The following is a 15,690-nucleotide window of genomic DNA, read 5'->3' as shown; positions in this document are numbered from 1 at the left end:
TCAGCAAACTTGTAGATGGAATTTGGGCGTACAGGGAGATTACTAAGAGGCTGAGAATGCATCATTGTGGGGCACCAGTGTTGAGGACTATCGTGGAGGAGATGTTATTATCTATCTTCACTGAGTGCAGTCTGTTGGTCAGAAAGCTGAAGATCCAGTTCAAGAGGGCAGAGCGGAGACCTAGATCTCAGAGTTTTGTGATTAGTCTGGAACGGATTATGGTGTTGAAGGCAGAGCTTTAGTCAATGAGTAAGAATCTGATATAGGATTCCTTGTTATCCAGATGTTATAGGGATGAGTGCAGGACTAGGGAAATGTAAAAACAATGACTGCAGATGCTGGAAACCAGATTCTGGATTAGTGGTGCTGGAAGAGCACAGCAGTTCAGGCAGCATCCAAGGAGCAGCGAAATCGACGTTTCGGGCAAAAGCCTTTCATCAGGAATAAAGGCATAGAGCCTGAAGTGTGGATAGATAAGCTAGAGGAGGATGGGGTTGGGGAGAAAGTAGCAGAGTACAATAGGTGAGTGGGGGAGGGGATGAAGGTGATAGGTCAGGGAGGAGAGGGTGGAGTAGATAGGTGGAAAAGGTTCATCCCCCTCTGTCCACGCATCAATGAACTTAATACACGCTGTGACGTCGAACAATTCTTCCGTCGCCTCCGCCTCCGAGCTTACTTTCACAATCAGGACTCCCGCCCACCTTCCGAGGACTCCTTCGCCCACCTCCAACACACTGCATCCACCTGGACACCCCGCGCTGGCCTATTACCTGCCCTCGACCTCTTCATTTCCAATTGCCGCCGGGACATTAAACGCCTCAACCTGTCTCCCTTACCCCCCCCCCCACTCCAAACTCTCACCCTTCCAACGCGCAGCCCTCCAATCCCTCTGCTCCAATCCCAACCTCACCATCAAGCCAGCGGATAAAGAGGGCGCAGTGGTAGTCTGGCGCACTGACCTCTACACCGCTGAAGCCAAGCGCCAACTCGAGGACACCTTTTCCTACTGCCCCCTCGACCATGACCCCACCCCCCATCACAAACCCATCATCTCCCAGACCATACAGAACCTCATCACCTCAGGAGATCTTCCACCCACAGCTTCCAACCTCATAGTCCGGGAACCCCGCACTGCCCGGTTCTACCTCCTTCCCAAGATCCACAAGCCTGACCACCCTGGGCGACCCATTGTCTCAGCATGCTCCTGTCCCACTGAACCCATCTCTACCTACCTCGACACTGTCCTATCCCCCCTAGTCCAGGAACTCCCCACGCCCTCCACCTTCCGTTTCCACGGCTCCCAACGCCTCATCTTCACCATGGGTATCCAATCCCTCTACACCTCCATCCGCCATGACCAGGGCCTCCAAGCCCTCCGAGCTCTCCAGACGTCCCCAACAGTACCTTTCCACCGACACTCTCATTCGTTTGGCCGAACTGGTCCTCACCCTTAACAATTTCTCCTTTGAATCCTCCCACTTCCTCCAGACCAAAGGGGTAGCCACAGGCATACGTATGGGCCCTAGCTATGCCTGTCTCTTTGATGGCTACGTAGAACAGTTGATCTTCCGTAATTACACCGGCACCACTCCCCACCTCTTCCTCCGCTACATTGATGACTGCATTGGTGCCACCTCATGCTCCCGCGAGGAGGTTGAGCAATTCATCAACTTCACCAACACATTCCACCCTGACCTTAAATTTACCTGGACCATCTCTGACACCTCCCTCCCCTTCCTGGACCTCTCCATCTCCATTAGTGACGACCGACTTGACATTAGTGACATTTTTTTTTTTTTACAAACCCACTGACTCCCACAGCTACCTGGATTACACCTCTTCCCACCCTATCTCTTGCAAAAATGCCATCCCGTATTCCCAATTCCTCCGCCACCGCCGTATCTGCTCCCAGGAGGACCAGTTCCACCATAGAACACACCAGATGGCCGCCTCCTTTAGAGACCACAATTTCCCTTCCCACGTGGTTAAAGATGCCCTCCAACGCATCTCGTCCACATCCCGCACCTCCGCCCTCAGACCCCACCCCTCCAACCGTAACAAGGACAGAGCGCCCCTGGTGCTCACCTTCCACCCTACAAACCTCCGCATAAACCAAATCATCCGCCGACATTTCCGCCACCTCCAAAAAGACCCCACCACCAGGGATATATTTCCCTCCCCACCCCTTTCCACCTTCCGCAAAGACCGTTCCCTCCGTGACTACCTGGTCAGGTCCACGCGCCCCTATGACCCACCCTCCCATCCTGGCACTTTCCCCTGCCACCGCAGGAACTGTAAAATCTGCACCCACACCTCCTCCCTCACCTCTATCCAAGGCCCTAAAAGGAGCCTTCCACATCCATCAAAGCTTTACCTGCACATCCACTAATATCATTTAATGTATCCGTTGCTCCCAATGCGGTCTCCTCTACATTGGGGAGACTGGGCGCCTCCTAGCAGAGCGCTTTATGGAACATCTCCAGGACACCCGCACCAATCAACCAAACCGCCCCGTGGCCCAACATTTCAACTCCCCCTCCCACTCTGCCGAGGACATGGAGGTCCTGGGCCTCGTTCACCACCGCTCCCTCACCACCAGACGCCTGGAGGAAGAATGCCTCATCTTCCGCCTCAGAACACTTCAACCCCAGGACATCAATGTGGACTTCAACAGCTTCCTCATTTCCCCTTCCCCCACCTCATCCTAGTTTCAAACTTCTAGCTCCGCACTGTCCCCTTGACTTGTCCGGACTTGTCCGACCTGCCTATCTCCTTTTCCACCTATCCACTCCACCCTCTCCTCCCTGACCTATCACCTTCATCCCCTCCCCCACTCACCTATTGTACTCTATGCTACTTTCTCCCCAACCCCACCCTCCTCTAGCTTATCTCTCCACACTTCAGGCTCTCTGCCTTTATTCCTGAAGGGCTTTTGCCCGAAACGTCGATTTTGCTGCTCGTTGGATGCTGCCTGAATTGCTGTGCTCTTTCAGCACCACTGATCCAGGAAAAGGAGATAGGCAGGTAGGACAAGTCCGGACAAGTCAAGGGGATAGTGCTGAGCTGGAAGTTTGGAACTAGGGTGAGGTGGGGGAAAAGAGGAAATGAGGAAGCTGTTGAAGTCCACATTGATGCCCTGGGGTTGAAGTGTTCCGAGGCGGAAGGTGAGGCGTTCTTCCTCCAGGCGTCTGGTGGTGAGGGAGTGGTGGTGAAGGAGGCCCAGGACCTCCATGTCCTCGGCAGAGTGGGAGGGGGAGTTGAAATGTTGGGCCACGGAGCGGTGTGGTTGATTGGTGCGGGTGTCCCGGAGATGTTCCCTAAAGCGCTCTGCAAGGAGGCGCCCAGTCTCCCCAATATGGAGGAGACCGCATCGGGAGCGACGGATACAATAAATGATATTAGTGGATGTGCAGGTAAAGCTTTGATGGATGTGGAAGGCTCCTTTAGGGCCTTGGATAGAGGTGAGGGAGGAGGTGTGGGTGCAGGTTTTACAGTTCCTGCGGTGGCAGGGGAAGGTGCCAGGATGGGAGGGTGGGTTGTAGGGGAGCGTGGACCTGACCAGGTAGTCACGGAGGGAACGGTCTTTGCGGAAGGCGGAAAGGGGTGGGGAGGGAAATATATCCCTGGTGGTGGGGTCTTTTTGGAAGTGGCAGAAATGTCGGCGGATGATTTAGTTTATGCGAAGGTTGGTAGGGTGGAAGGGGCGTTCTGTCCTTGTTACGGTTGGAGGGTTGAGGTCTGAGGGTGGAGGTGCGGGATGTGGACGAGATGCGTTGGAGGGCATCTTCAACCACGTGGGAAGGGAAATTGTGGTCTTTAAAGAAGGAGGCCATCTGATGTGTTCTGTGGTGGAACTGGTCCTCCTGGGAGCAGATACGGCAGAAGCGGAGGAATTGGGAATACAGGATGGCATTTTTGCAAGAGATAGGGTGGGAAGAGGTGTAATCCAGGTAGCTGTGGGAGTCGGTGGGTTTGTAAAAAATGTCAGTGTCAAGTCAGTCGTCATTAATGGAGATGGAGAGGTCCAGGAAGGGGAGGGAGGTGTCAGAGATGGTCCAGGTAAATTTAAGGTCAGGATGGAATGTGTTGGTGAAGTTGATGAATTGCTCAACCTCCTCGCTGGAGCACGAGGTGGCGCCAATGCAGTCATCAATGTAGCAGAGGAAGAGGTGGGGAGTGATGCCGGAATTACGGAAGATCAACTGTTCTACGTAGCCAACAAAGAGACAGGCATAGCTGGGGCCCATACGTATGCTCATGGCTATCCCTTTGGTCTGGAGGAAGTGGGAGGATTCGAAGGAGAAATTATTAAGGGTGAGGACCAGTTCGGCCAAACGAATGAGTGTGTCGGTGGAAGGGTACTGTTGGGGACGTCTGGAGAAGAAAAAAAACGGAGGGCTTGGAGGCCTGGTCATGGCGGATGGAGGTGTAGAGGGATTGGATATCCATGGTGAAGATGAGACGTTGGGAGCCGGGGAAACGGAAGTCTTGGAGGAGGTAGAGGGCGTGGGTGGTGTCTCAAACGTACGTGGGGAGTTCCTGGACTAGGGGGGATAGGACAGTGTCGAGGTAGGTAGAGATGGGTTCAGTGGGACAGGAGCATGCTGAGACAATGGGTCGGCCAGGCTTGTGGATCTTGGGAAGGAGGTAGAACCAGGCAGTGCGGGGTTCCCGGACTATGAGGTTGGAAGATCTCCTGAGGTGATGAGGTGTATAGTCTGGGAGATGATGGGTTTGTGATGGGGGGTGGGGTCATGGTCGAGGGGGCAGTAGGAAAAGGTGTCCTCGAGTTGGCGCTTGGCTTCAGCGGTGTAGAGGTCAGTGCGCCAGACTACCACTGCGCCCTCTTTATCCGCTGGCTTGATGGTGAGGTTGGGATTGGAGCAGAGGGATTGGAGGGCTGCGCGTTGGAAGGGTGAGAGTTTGGAGTGGGCGCGGGGGGGGGGGGGGGGGGGGGGAGAAAAGGGGAGACAGGTTGAGGCGGTTAATGTCCCGGCAGCAATTGGAAGTGAAGAGGTCGAGGGCAGGTACTAGGCCAGCGCGGGGTGTCCAGGTGGATGCAGTGTGTTGTGGAGTTGGGCAAAGGAGTCCTCGGCAGGTGGGCAGGAATCATGATTGAGAAAGTAAGCTCGGAGGCGGAGGCGACGGAAGAATTGTTTGACGTCACAGCGCGTATTAAGTTCATTGATGCGTGGACAGAGGGGGATGATGATGAGTCCTTTGCTGAGGACTGATCGTTCGTCCTCACAGTGAGGGGGAGGTCTGGAGGGATGGTGAAAACTCAGCAGGGCTGGGAGCTGGGATCTGGTGTGGGTGTGGAGCTGGGAGAGGGGGCGGAACCTGTAGCTGGAGTGGGTGTAGTGGTGGGGGGAATGGGGGTGGAGTCATGAGCAGGGGTAGTGTTCCCTCGGGGTTCTGGGGGGATGGGGATAGTTTCAGTGGGGTCTGTGGGGGCGTGTCAGCAGAATGCAGGTGAGTGGCACCGGTGGGGGCAGAAGTGGTGGTGACCACAGCAGTAGGTGTGGCGGAAGTCACTGAGCGTGTGGCATCAGCGATGATGGGAGGGCGGAAGTGATGTCACGTGTGATGCATGAGGAATTGTGAGGGGCAGAAGTGGTTGTGGGAGTGGCCATTGGGGTGGCAGCTGCATCAGCCACATGGCTAATGGCGTCTGAGTAGTTTCCGAGGCCAGGGGAATCTTCTGGAATGTTTGAGGAGTGCTGGTTATGGAGGTGGGTAGATAAAAGTTTGTTGTACTTACAATTTTTGATGTTTGAGATGGAATTGAAATACTGTTTGTTGAGAGTATGAATTCTCCTGAGGATGTAGTACAGAGTGGGTCCTTTGCAATTCTGAGACAGTGTGGCCCTCAGCCTGGGCAGGGATGACTGTAGAGAGGTTGGGTGCCGGCGCATTGCTGCAAGCTTGGGGCAGAGGATCTTGAAGGAGAACTGTTGCTGGTGTTTTTGAATCTATAGTCTGTACTGTTTGTCCTATTCGGGTCAGAACTCTGCTGGTTTAACTAGGGAAATGGTGTTCACTGTTGGCTTATTTTGCCAGCAGGCAAATTGCAGGTGATGGAGACAGGCGGGGAGGCTCAAATTGTTGTGGGCCATGACCAGCGTCTTGAAGCACTTTGTGATCATGGAGGTCAGAGCCACTGAGCAGTAGTAATTAAGGCATGTTGCATGTACTTTCTTTGGCACCATGATAATGGTGGTCTTATTGAAGCATGTAGGGTCTTGAGGCTTGTAGGAGGGACAGGTTGAATATATCAGTGAATACCTCTGCCAGCTGGTCTGCACAGGATCTAAGTGCAGGCTGGGAACTCAGACTTGACCCATCACTTTCCTCGGGTTGACTCTCAGGAAGACCAATCTGATGTCTGCAGCAGTGGAGGAAACAGGGGCGTCCAGGGCTGTTGGGGCAGGGCACACCAAGCCACTGGCATTCTGCTCAAACCGAGCACAGAAAGCATTAGGCACATATCTTGTTCTGCTTCATTTTGTATCATGTTGTGTTGTTTAGGTTTTGCCACATGCGGTGTCGATATGGTTGGTTTGGGCCTCTAACTTGGTCTGGTCCTATTATTTGGCATTTCTGATAGCTTTGCAGAGGTCATATCTGGATTTTCTGTATAGGTCTGGGTCGTCCGACTTGAATGTCGCACACTTGGTCTTCAGATTGCCCTGGGTATTCATTAGGACTTACTCAGGCAGCTATTTTCTATTTGAAAAATATTGAGCGAATCTAGGTAAAATTGTTCTCAACCAATTTCGCCCCATCAAGCTTGGGCCTGAGCCTATTACTACAATCACTGATAATTGAACCAGCTACATCTTGGAGTTGTACCCATAATCGGTAAAGGCTCCCCGGTATAGACTCGTAGCCTGGCTGAGATCTTGCACAAACTTAAAGGGTTGCAGTCCAGACTGAAATTTTGTTAAAAACTGGGTCTGCAATCATTGACATGGCCAAATCAGTATCGACCCCCAATAGAATTGGTTGACTGATAAATCAGACGTTTATTTTGATTGGGTTGTTGTTAAGCAATTTAACGGTTTCAAACCAGATTTTCCAGGGTACGCTCACTCTCCTGGATACTGGCCTATGAGTTATCTTACACAAGTTAATTTTAATCGGACTTTTTTGCTGTCTCAATTCTGTCCATCAGCAGCAGCAAAGGGCTGCTGGCCCGCATCCTGAAGAAATTTTAACCTTATGACTGAGACTTGGCTTTGTTTTGGAGTTTTGCTGTGGGCCGACCTAGAGTCCTACTGTTCAGAATATATCCTGAGTGAGGCTATGCAATGCTCCCCAGGCTCAGTCGGCCTGGTGAAGGTGTCCACGCCCATCGGAGTACCCTGTAACTTACAAGCTCCACTTGCCACATTTTCTAAAGATAAGCAGTTGCAGTGCCCGTTTTAAGTCCAGCTGGGCTTCAGCTAGGTGCTTTTGAATGGTGATATCATTAATCCACATACCAACTGTCTCCAAGCATCTCATTAAGAGATAAACCAAAGTCACATACCTCTGCCAGTCAGAGAGTCAGAATCAAGAGCTGTACAGCATGGAAACAGACCCTATGCTCCAACTTGTCCATGCTGACCAGATATCCTAAATTAATCTAGTTCCATTTGCCAGTATTTGGCCCTTATCCCTCTAAACCCCTCATGTTTATATACCCATTCAGATGCCTTTTAAATGTTGTAATTTTAACAGCCTTCACCACTTCCTGTGGCAGCTCATTGGATATATGCACCATCCTGTGCGTGAAAAAGTTTCCCCTTAGGTCCCTTTTAAATATTTCCCCTCTCACCCTAAACTATGCCTTTTGGTTTTGGACTCTCCTGCTCTGGGGAAAAGAGCTTGGATATTCAGCCTATCCCCCTCATGATTTTATAAACCTCTAGAAGGTCACCCCTCAGCTTCCGATGCTCTAGGGAAAACAGTCCCAGCCTACTCAGCCTCGCTCTATCGCTCAAACCCTCCAACCCTGGAAATATCCTTGTAAATCTTTTCTGAACCCTTAAGTTTCACAACACCCTTCTGATAACAGGGAAACCAGAATTACATGCAGTATTCCAAATGTGGCCTAACCAATGTTGCAGCTGTGCAGGACATGACTTCCCAAATGGTAGTCAATGCTCTGACCAATTAAGGAAAGCATACCAGACGCCTTCTTCACTATCCTATCTACCTGCACTCCAAGGTCTCTTTGTTCAGCAACACTCCCCAGGACCTTACCATTCAGTGTACAAGTCCTGCCCTGAGTTATCTTTCCAAAATGCAGCACCTCACATTTATCTAAATTAAACTCCATCTGCCACTCCTTGGCCCACTGATCAAGGTTCCATTGTACACGAGATAAACTTTTCACCGTCCACTATACCATCTATTTTGGTATCATCTGCAAACTTATAACCATTCCTCCTACATCCACATCCAAATCATGTACACAAACGACAAATTGTCTAATTATCCACTGGATGTGGTAGGACTGCAGAAATTAGATTTGATCTGTCAGCTGTGGTATCACTGAACCCTCTCACTTGCTGTTTAACACATAAGTGGTCCTATTTTGCAGCTTCACCAAATTGACACCTCATTGTTAGATGTGTTGGTGCTGCTGCTGGCATGTCCTCCTGCATGCTTCTTTGAACCAGGGCTGAAATCCTGGCTTGATGGTAATGGTGGACTAAGGGCTACGTCAGGCCACGAAGCTACAGATCGTGATGGAATATAATTCTGCAGCTTTTGATGGCTCTCAGCACCTCCTGAATGTCCAACCTCAAGTTGCTCGATCTGGTAATACTATCCTATTTAGCACAGCGATAGTGCTGCACAACAAAATGGAGGGCATTTCATAAATGAAGATGGGACTTTATCTCCACGACTGGTGGTCAATTTTACTGATACTTTATGGGCAGATGCATCTGTAGCAGACAGATTGGGGAGGATGAGGTCAATTATGTTTGTCCCTCTTGTTGTTTCTATCAACACCTGCCACAGTCCTTTAGGATCTGACCAGCTTAGTTGCTGCTGAGGCACTCTTGGTGACAGAAATTGAAATCCTCCACCCAGATTACATTCTGTACACATACCACAGTCAGTACTTCCTCCAAGTGATGTTCGACATGAGCAGCACTGATTCATCACTAGAGGGAGTCACAGTATATGGAATCAGCAGATTTCCATGTCCACATTTGATCTAATGATATGAGACTTCATGGGATCTGTAATCAATGTTGAAGGCTTGGCAGAGGGGACACTGAGACACTGTTTCCACAGACTGGGAACATAGAACAAGGATATACAGTTTCAGTACAAGGGGGTGATCATTTAGTACTGGAATGAGGAGAAATTTCTTCATTGAAATCTTTGGAATTCTCTACTTTATAGGACTGCACGATTGTTGAACATGTTCTGGTTTCTCTGGAAATAAAAGGACTTTTGGAGTGAGTAGGAAAGTTGCAATGATGCACAAGTGCAGCCATGATTTATACTGAATAATAAAACAGGCTCAACAGACATATGGCCTTGTCTTGCTCCTTTAAAATTAAAATTTTCTTTATAATTCTCCCAAGATATCTACACACTTCTAATACTGACCTCTTACGAGAATCTAATTTTCATCATTCTACCATTGCAAGCAATGTCTTCAGGCTCCTAGACACTCACCTCCAAAATTCCCCCTCTAAACACTCCACCACTTCTCTTTTAAGGCAGACCTTCAAAACCCTCTCTCCGATCAGGTTTTAGACTGCTGTCCTGATATCGGTTTGAAACTCTGTACAGGTCATTCTGCTATAACGCACATTTCGTTAATGTGGATTCACTATAATGAGATTGACGAATTGGAGACACTGTTTCAATAGCACGAACTTTTAAAGCACATATTGCTTTAATGCGATTTCGGCCCCATTAGTTTAAATGGCGCTTATATTATGCGATTTTTCTAAAACATGGGACTGCATGAGAACAGAACTACCACGTTACAGCAGAACTGACTGAATCTACTTTCGTTAATGTTTAGGAGAGCACCTTGGTAATTTCATTATGTTAAAGGCGCTTAATAAATGCATTTTTTGCTGTTGCACACATTTGAATTTATGACAATATTTGCAATTTGAGTTCAAAGAGCATCTTTTCCAAAATCCAGCTTCTGGTTCAATGCAAATACTAAAATTACAGTCACCACTACTATTTAAAACACAATGTTGTAAGATAAGATCTCATACAATATTAGGGAATGAAAAAGGCCCTCATGTGGCACTAAAGGAACATGTAGTTGTGCCTGAAGGTAGTAATATAATATTTAATTCTTCAACAGCGGACTGTTATTAGAGGCAAATCCAAGAGGCAGTGTTACAGTGAAATATTTACTTCATGAAAAATTCTTTAAAATATTCACATATGTAGAAATTACACATAAAATACATTTGAAACCACATTGTGTGAAGAGTTCATTAACACAATAACCTGAAAGTGTTTTTTACTTTTCCATCCTCTTCTAAAATATCTTGAAATCTTATTTTGGCAGAGATCCATAGGCAAATGTTCCAAAAGTTCAAAAGGTTGCTTAATGAATGCCATGTGTTCAGAACAATTACAATTACAGTTCAGCATTATTTTTGTGGCAGGGAGTTTTCCTGACTCGGAACATGTATTACCAGTTTATGACACCAATCATACACAAGACTTTTATCAATAGAATTTACTCACGTAACTTGTAAAACAAATGCTGAAAGATTACAAATTAGTACCAAGAAAAAAAGTGAGGAACTAACTGCTTTCAGATAGAAGAGATCAATCTAATAAGAACTAGAAAATTCTCTTCTATCCCCACCACAAAGATATAGCTGTACATCTTATACATGAAGATTTTATATAAATATATTACATATATTACTCCACAAACACCAAATGGCCATGGCACATGGTCAGAAAGAGAGAGCAGCTCACAGTGACAAGCTTCAATATTTATCTGCCAGTGTTGTTTAAGTTTCCATGTTACGTGTGCATTGATGTCAGTGACAGTACAGGCAGGGACTGGCCCACCTTCATTTCACACCAATTTGCTTTTACAAAGTTGGGTAAGTAAATAATGGAATTAATTTGAGTTTTTAAAATCAGCTTCATTGCTGTAACAGGAGAGGAATGTCACACTACTGGAAAATGTATGCACAAATTACAGTGTAATGACACACTCATGTTTGACTAACAATCCATATTACCAATATGACACTCCAAACTGCAGTGACGTTGTAAAAACAATGACTGCAGATGCTGGAAACCAGATTCTGGATTAGTGGTGCTGGAAGAGCACAGCAGTTCAGGCAGCATCCAAGGAGCAGCGAAATCGACGTTTCGGGCAAAAGCCCTTCATCAGGAATAAAGGCAGTGAGCCTGAAGCGTGGAGAGATAAGCTAGAGGAGGGTGGGGTTGGGGAGAAAGTAGCATAGAGTACAATAGGTGAGTGGGGGAGGGGATGAAGGTGATAGGTCAGGGAGGAGACGGTGGAGTGGATAGATGGAAAAGGAGATAGGCACGTCGGACAAGTCCGGACAAGTCAATGGGACAGTGCTGAGCTGGAAGTTTGGAACTAGGGTGAGGTGGGGGAAGGGGAAATGAGGAAACTGTTGAAGTCCATATTGATGCCCTGGGGTTGAAGTGTTCCGAGGCGGAAGATGAGGTGTTCTTCCTCCAGGCATCTGGTGGTGAGGGAGCGGCGGTAAAGGAGGTCCAGGACCTCCATGTCCTCGGCAGAGTGGGAGGGGGAGTTGAAATGTTGGGCCACAGGGCAGTGTGGTTGATTGGTGCGGGTGTCCCGGAGATGTTCCATAAAGCGCTCTGCTAGGAGGCGCCCAGTCTCCCCAATGTAGAGGGGACCGCATCAGAAGCAACGGATACAATAAATGATATTAGTGGATGTGCTTATCTCTCCACGCTTCAGGCTCACTGCCTTTATTCCTGATGAAGGGCTTTTGCCCGAAACGTCGATTTCGCTGCTCCTTGGATGCTGCCTGAACTGCTGTGCTCTTCCAGCACCACTAATCCAGACTGTAGTGACGTTGTTTAGTAATACTGTGTTCCTGTGTATGTGTACTCATTGCTCCACCTGGTGGTGTTCACACTTATATAACTGCAAAAGCATTTGTTTACAATCTTTAAAGCAGTTACATCATTGCTTTTCAATCATTACTTCAAATGATGAATGTTAGCTGCTGCTTCACCATTTTGATTAGTAGAGTATAATACCCAAGCGTCATCCCATGGCAAACTTTGCTAATTGCAACAGAGAAATTCCTTCTCAGCAGTCTACGTAAATGATTGAGTAAAACGTGGCTGGTCTAATTAGCAAGTTTGTAAACAATACAAAGATAGGTGGAGTTGCAGATAGTAAGGAGGATTGTCAGAGGATACAGCAGGATATAGATCAGTTGGAGGAATGGGCAGAAAAATGGCAGATGGAGTTTAATCTGGTCAAAATGGGAGGTGATGCATTTTGGAAGGTAGAGATGGAAATTATACAGTGAATGGCAGAACTCTTAGTATTGATATGCAATGATCTGGGTGTGCAGGTCCATAAATCACCAAAGGTGGCAGTACAAGTAGATAAAGTAGTTTTTTTTTTAAAAAAAGACCTATAGCATGCTTGCCATCCTGACAAAGGAGCTCCGAAAGCTTGTACTTCTAAATAAACCTGTTGGACTATAACCTTGTGTCATGTGATTTTTAACTAGGTCCACCCTAGTCCAACACTGGCATCTCCATCATTGAAAGGGACATGGAGTACAAGGATAGGCAAGATACGCAGCAGCTTTATAAAACTTTAGTTAGGCCACACTTAGAATATTGTGTAGTTCTGGTCACCACACTACCAAAAAGACGTGGATGCTTTGGAGAGCATGCAGAAAAGGTTTACCGGGAATTTGCTTGGTATTGGGAATTTTAGCTCTGATAAAAGGTGGGATAGACTGGATTTGTTTTCACTGGAATGCAGCAGGTTGAGGGGTGACCTGATAGAAGTTTAAAAGATTGTGAATGGCATGGACAGAATGGAAAGTAGAGGCTTTTTCCCCCAAGGTGGCGAGGTCAATTATTAGGGATACAGGTTCAAAGTGTTAGAAGTGGGGGGAGGGGGGGGGGGGGGAAAGAGTTTAAATGAGATATGCGAGGTATGTTTTTCACACAAAAGGATGGGGAGTGCTGAAACACATTGCCAGGGGTAGTGGTGGAAGCAACACAATAAAAGCATTTAAGATGCACCTGGACGAATACATGAATAAGTAGGGAATTGAGGGATATGGATCCTGTACGTGAAGACAGTTTTAGTATGCAAGGGGAAAGTATGTCAGGACAAGCTTGGAGGGCTGAAGGGCTTGTTCCTGTGCTGTATCGTTCTTTATTCAGTAAGCTGTGAAAACTACGTGGGCAGTTGTGAGAGTGTGCACAAGTGAATGCAAGACACTGCAGTTAGCCAAAAACACACACATCCTTTGTTTCCTCCTCCTCCCTCCCTAAACGCTTATTTATCAATGGGTCAGGAAGGGAGTCCTGGCTCAAAGCGAAACCATCTCCAACTTTCACACGAATTCCACCAAGGCCAGCTCAGCCAGTGCTCCACTAAAGGCAAATGCATGACCAAAGCTGGTTAAAGCCAACTCCTTAGCTTTGACCAATAACCAACCTGTGAGCTAATCTATCTGCCTCTAGCTTTGTTTAAGCAAAAAGGCAAAACAAGGTCTTATTGGCTAGCTCTGCCTTTTAATAGTCATGTCTTTTTCTTATAAAATCATACGATACTTTAAATAAATTTTGAAGTTGATTTTCTAAAAAATTCATGCTTAATGTTGTGCCAAAGTATACCTTTCTGAAATTCTCTCATTGTCCCCTTGAAATAACAAAAGAATGTAATCGTACTCCTCCATTCGAAAATATGGACTTCCCTGGACTATACAAAGCGCGATTCTGATATTTTAACTTTGAATCCCAAACACAGACCTCAAGCTTCCCTTTATTAAGGGAAGATATGTTACAACATCAATTGTATAAAAGAAAGTTAAGTTAGGTTAGAAACAGGTGGAAAGACAATACCCCAAACCGCTCACATGCGCCTCCTTACAATCAGCAGCATGGCGTCTTGATGAAATTGGTATCTAATCACAGAGCACCTAAAGGGCTGGTGGAAAAAGAAAAAAGAAAAAAAAAGAGAAATCGCTGTACTAATTTCCCTTGGGCTACGAGAAAATACCTTATTTGTCATGCTAAATTACCACACATTCATAACATTTGATTATTCTAATCAAATAATAGCAACTCACCCTATGGATTCAGAAAACAACCCAGATGCAGGAAGAGGAAAATGCTGTACTTAAGGAAAATATAAACACATGGTGCTTTCATCCCAGAACATTTGAAATGCAGGCACACATGACTTTCAATTGAAAGGAGAAATGTATTTTTAAAAACCTACCAGCCACAAGCAATATTTGAAATAATGCACATTGTTATTCTGCCTCTAAAAGTTTCTATTTCACACTATTCATGAAGTTATGCATGACAGAATGTTATAAAATCAAGAAATGAAACCATGGATGCGGATTAGCATACAACTAATTCATCACAAAAAAAGGACAACGAATTGGAAAAAATAAGCAAAAGCTGAAACTGGACTGTTCTGCAACAATCAAATTACAAAGCTGGTAATGTAGCAATCTATGTGGGCTATCCCTGTGCTAAATTTAAAATGAATTGGGGGTATTTTGATGACTGCTTACGTTTAATTTGGGATCAAACATCTACCTTGCTATGAACATCCATAACTCATGTTTTAAAAAGTATAAATTTTCATCTCAGGAATATAAATCTTAGGTTAGGGAATGAAGTGATAAATGTAACTTAGATGATTAAGAGTATAATAAACAAAAGGGTATCACTCTCTGTCTCAATTTTAAAAAATGTATTAAAATATTTGTGCAGTTCCCAGATAAAAGAAGCTAATACAGTTGTAGAAAACATTTTTTGGTGAGACTAAAATTCTGAGAAAAAAGCATTATACATTAAATTAGAGATATAAATTGCCAATGCAGGTCAAAGGTTTTTTGAAGCCAATGGATAGCTTGTTTACCTCTGTTTGGAAAATCCCAAGTATATCACATTGTCATCAAGTGGAGGTTGGGGTGGTGTCTTTGGTGTAATTTGTGTATATTTTTGCTCACAGAAGCAAGCAGTCAGTAGTCCAGTTCAAGGCCAGACTGAGCTGGCTGCAGCTCACTGAATCAAAGGAAAAACAAGTCAGCAAACTTGCAGCATAACCAGAGAAAAATACTAACTTCATCATTCATCATGCAGAATACGGATGTGAGCTCAAGTTCAAATTTGAGCCAGCGGTATTGAGAAGGAGAGAGACTGAAAGATTTGTCTAGCTTGGAGATTGAGGAAGAAATCTACATTAATCCTCAGGTAAAACCATGCAATTAGATTGGAGAATACAGAGGAACCTCGATTATCCAAATGACACAGGCAGGGAGTATTTTATTTGGATTAATCAAATACCAGATAATCAAATGCCAGATAACACAGTTTAGCCAAGCATCAGGACCTTGTGATCTTGTTCAGATAATCCAAAACTTGGATAATCGAATGCCAGATAATCGCGGTTCCTCTATATAGAGAGCCTGAAGT

General features: G+C 46.3%; 1 protein-coding gene across 3 annotated transcripts in view; it reads right to left on the bottom strand.

The window, feature by feature from the left end:
- The window catches only part of srpk2 (SRSF protein kinase 2), a 217,367-nt gene that overhangs the window by 170,302 nt on the left and 31,375 nt on the right, over positions 1-15,690 (bottom strand). Inside the window, exon 1 of one of the 3 annotated variants that reach the window (XM_087999498.1) lies at positions 15,134-15,279. The exons of the other annotated variants lie outside the window; for them this stretch is intronic. The gene's annotated coding sequence lies outside the window, so the exon portion shown is untranslated. Of the gene's footprint in view, positions 1-15,133; positions 15,280-15,690 lie in introns of those variants that run through there. 3 annotated transcript variants of the gene reach the window in all.

Source organism: Chiloscyllium plagiosum, unplaced genomic scaffold (genome assembly GCF_037043375.1).
Source record: "Chiloscyllium plagiosum isolate Xiang-an unplaced genomic scaffold, Cpla_swu_hap1 HiC_scaffold_23, whole genome shotgun sequence".
Lineage (NCBI taxonomy): Eukaryota > Metazoa > Chordata > Chondrichthyes > Orectolobiformes > Hemiscylliidae > Chiloscyllium > Chiloscyllium plagiosum.
Note: the sequence above shows the minus strand (reverse complement) of the source record. Positions and strands in the feature narration are given on the sequence as shown.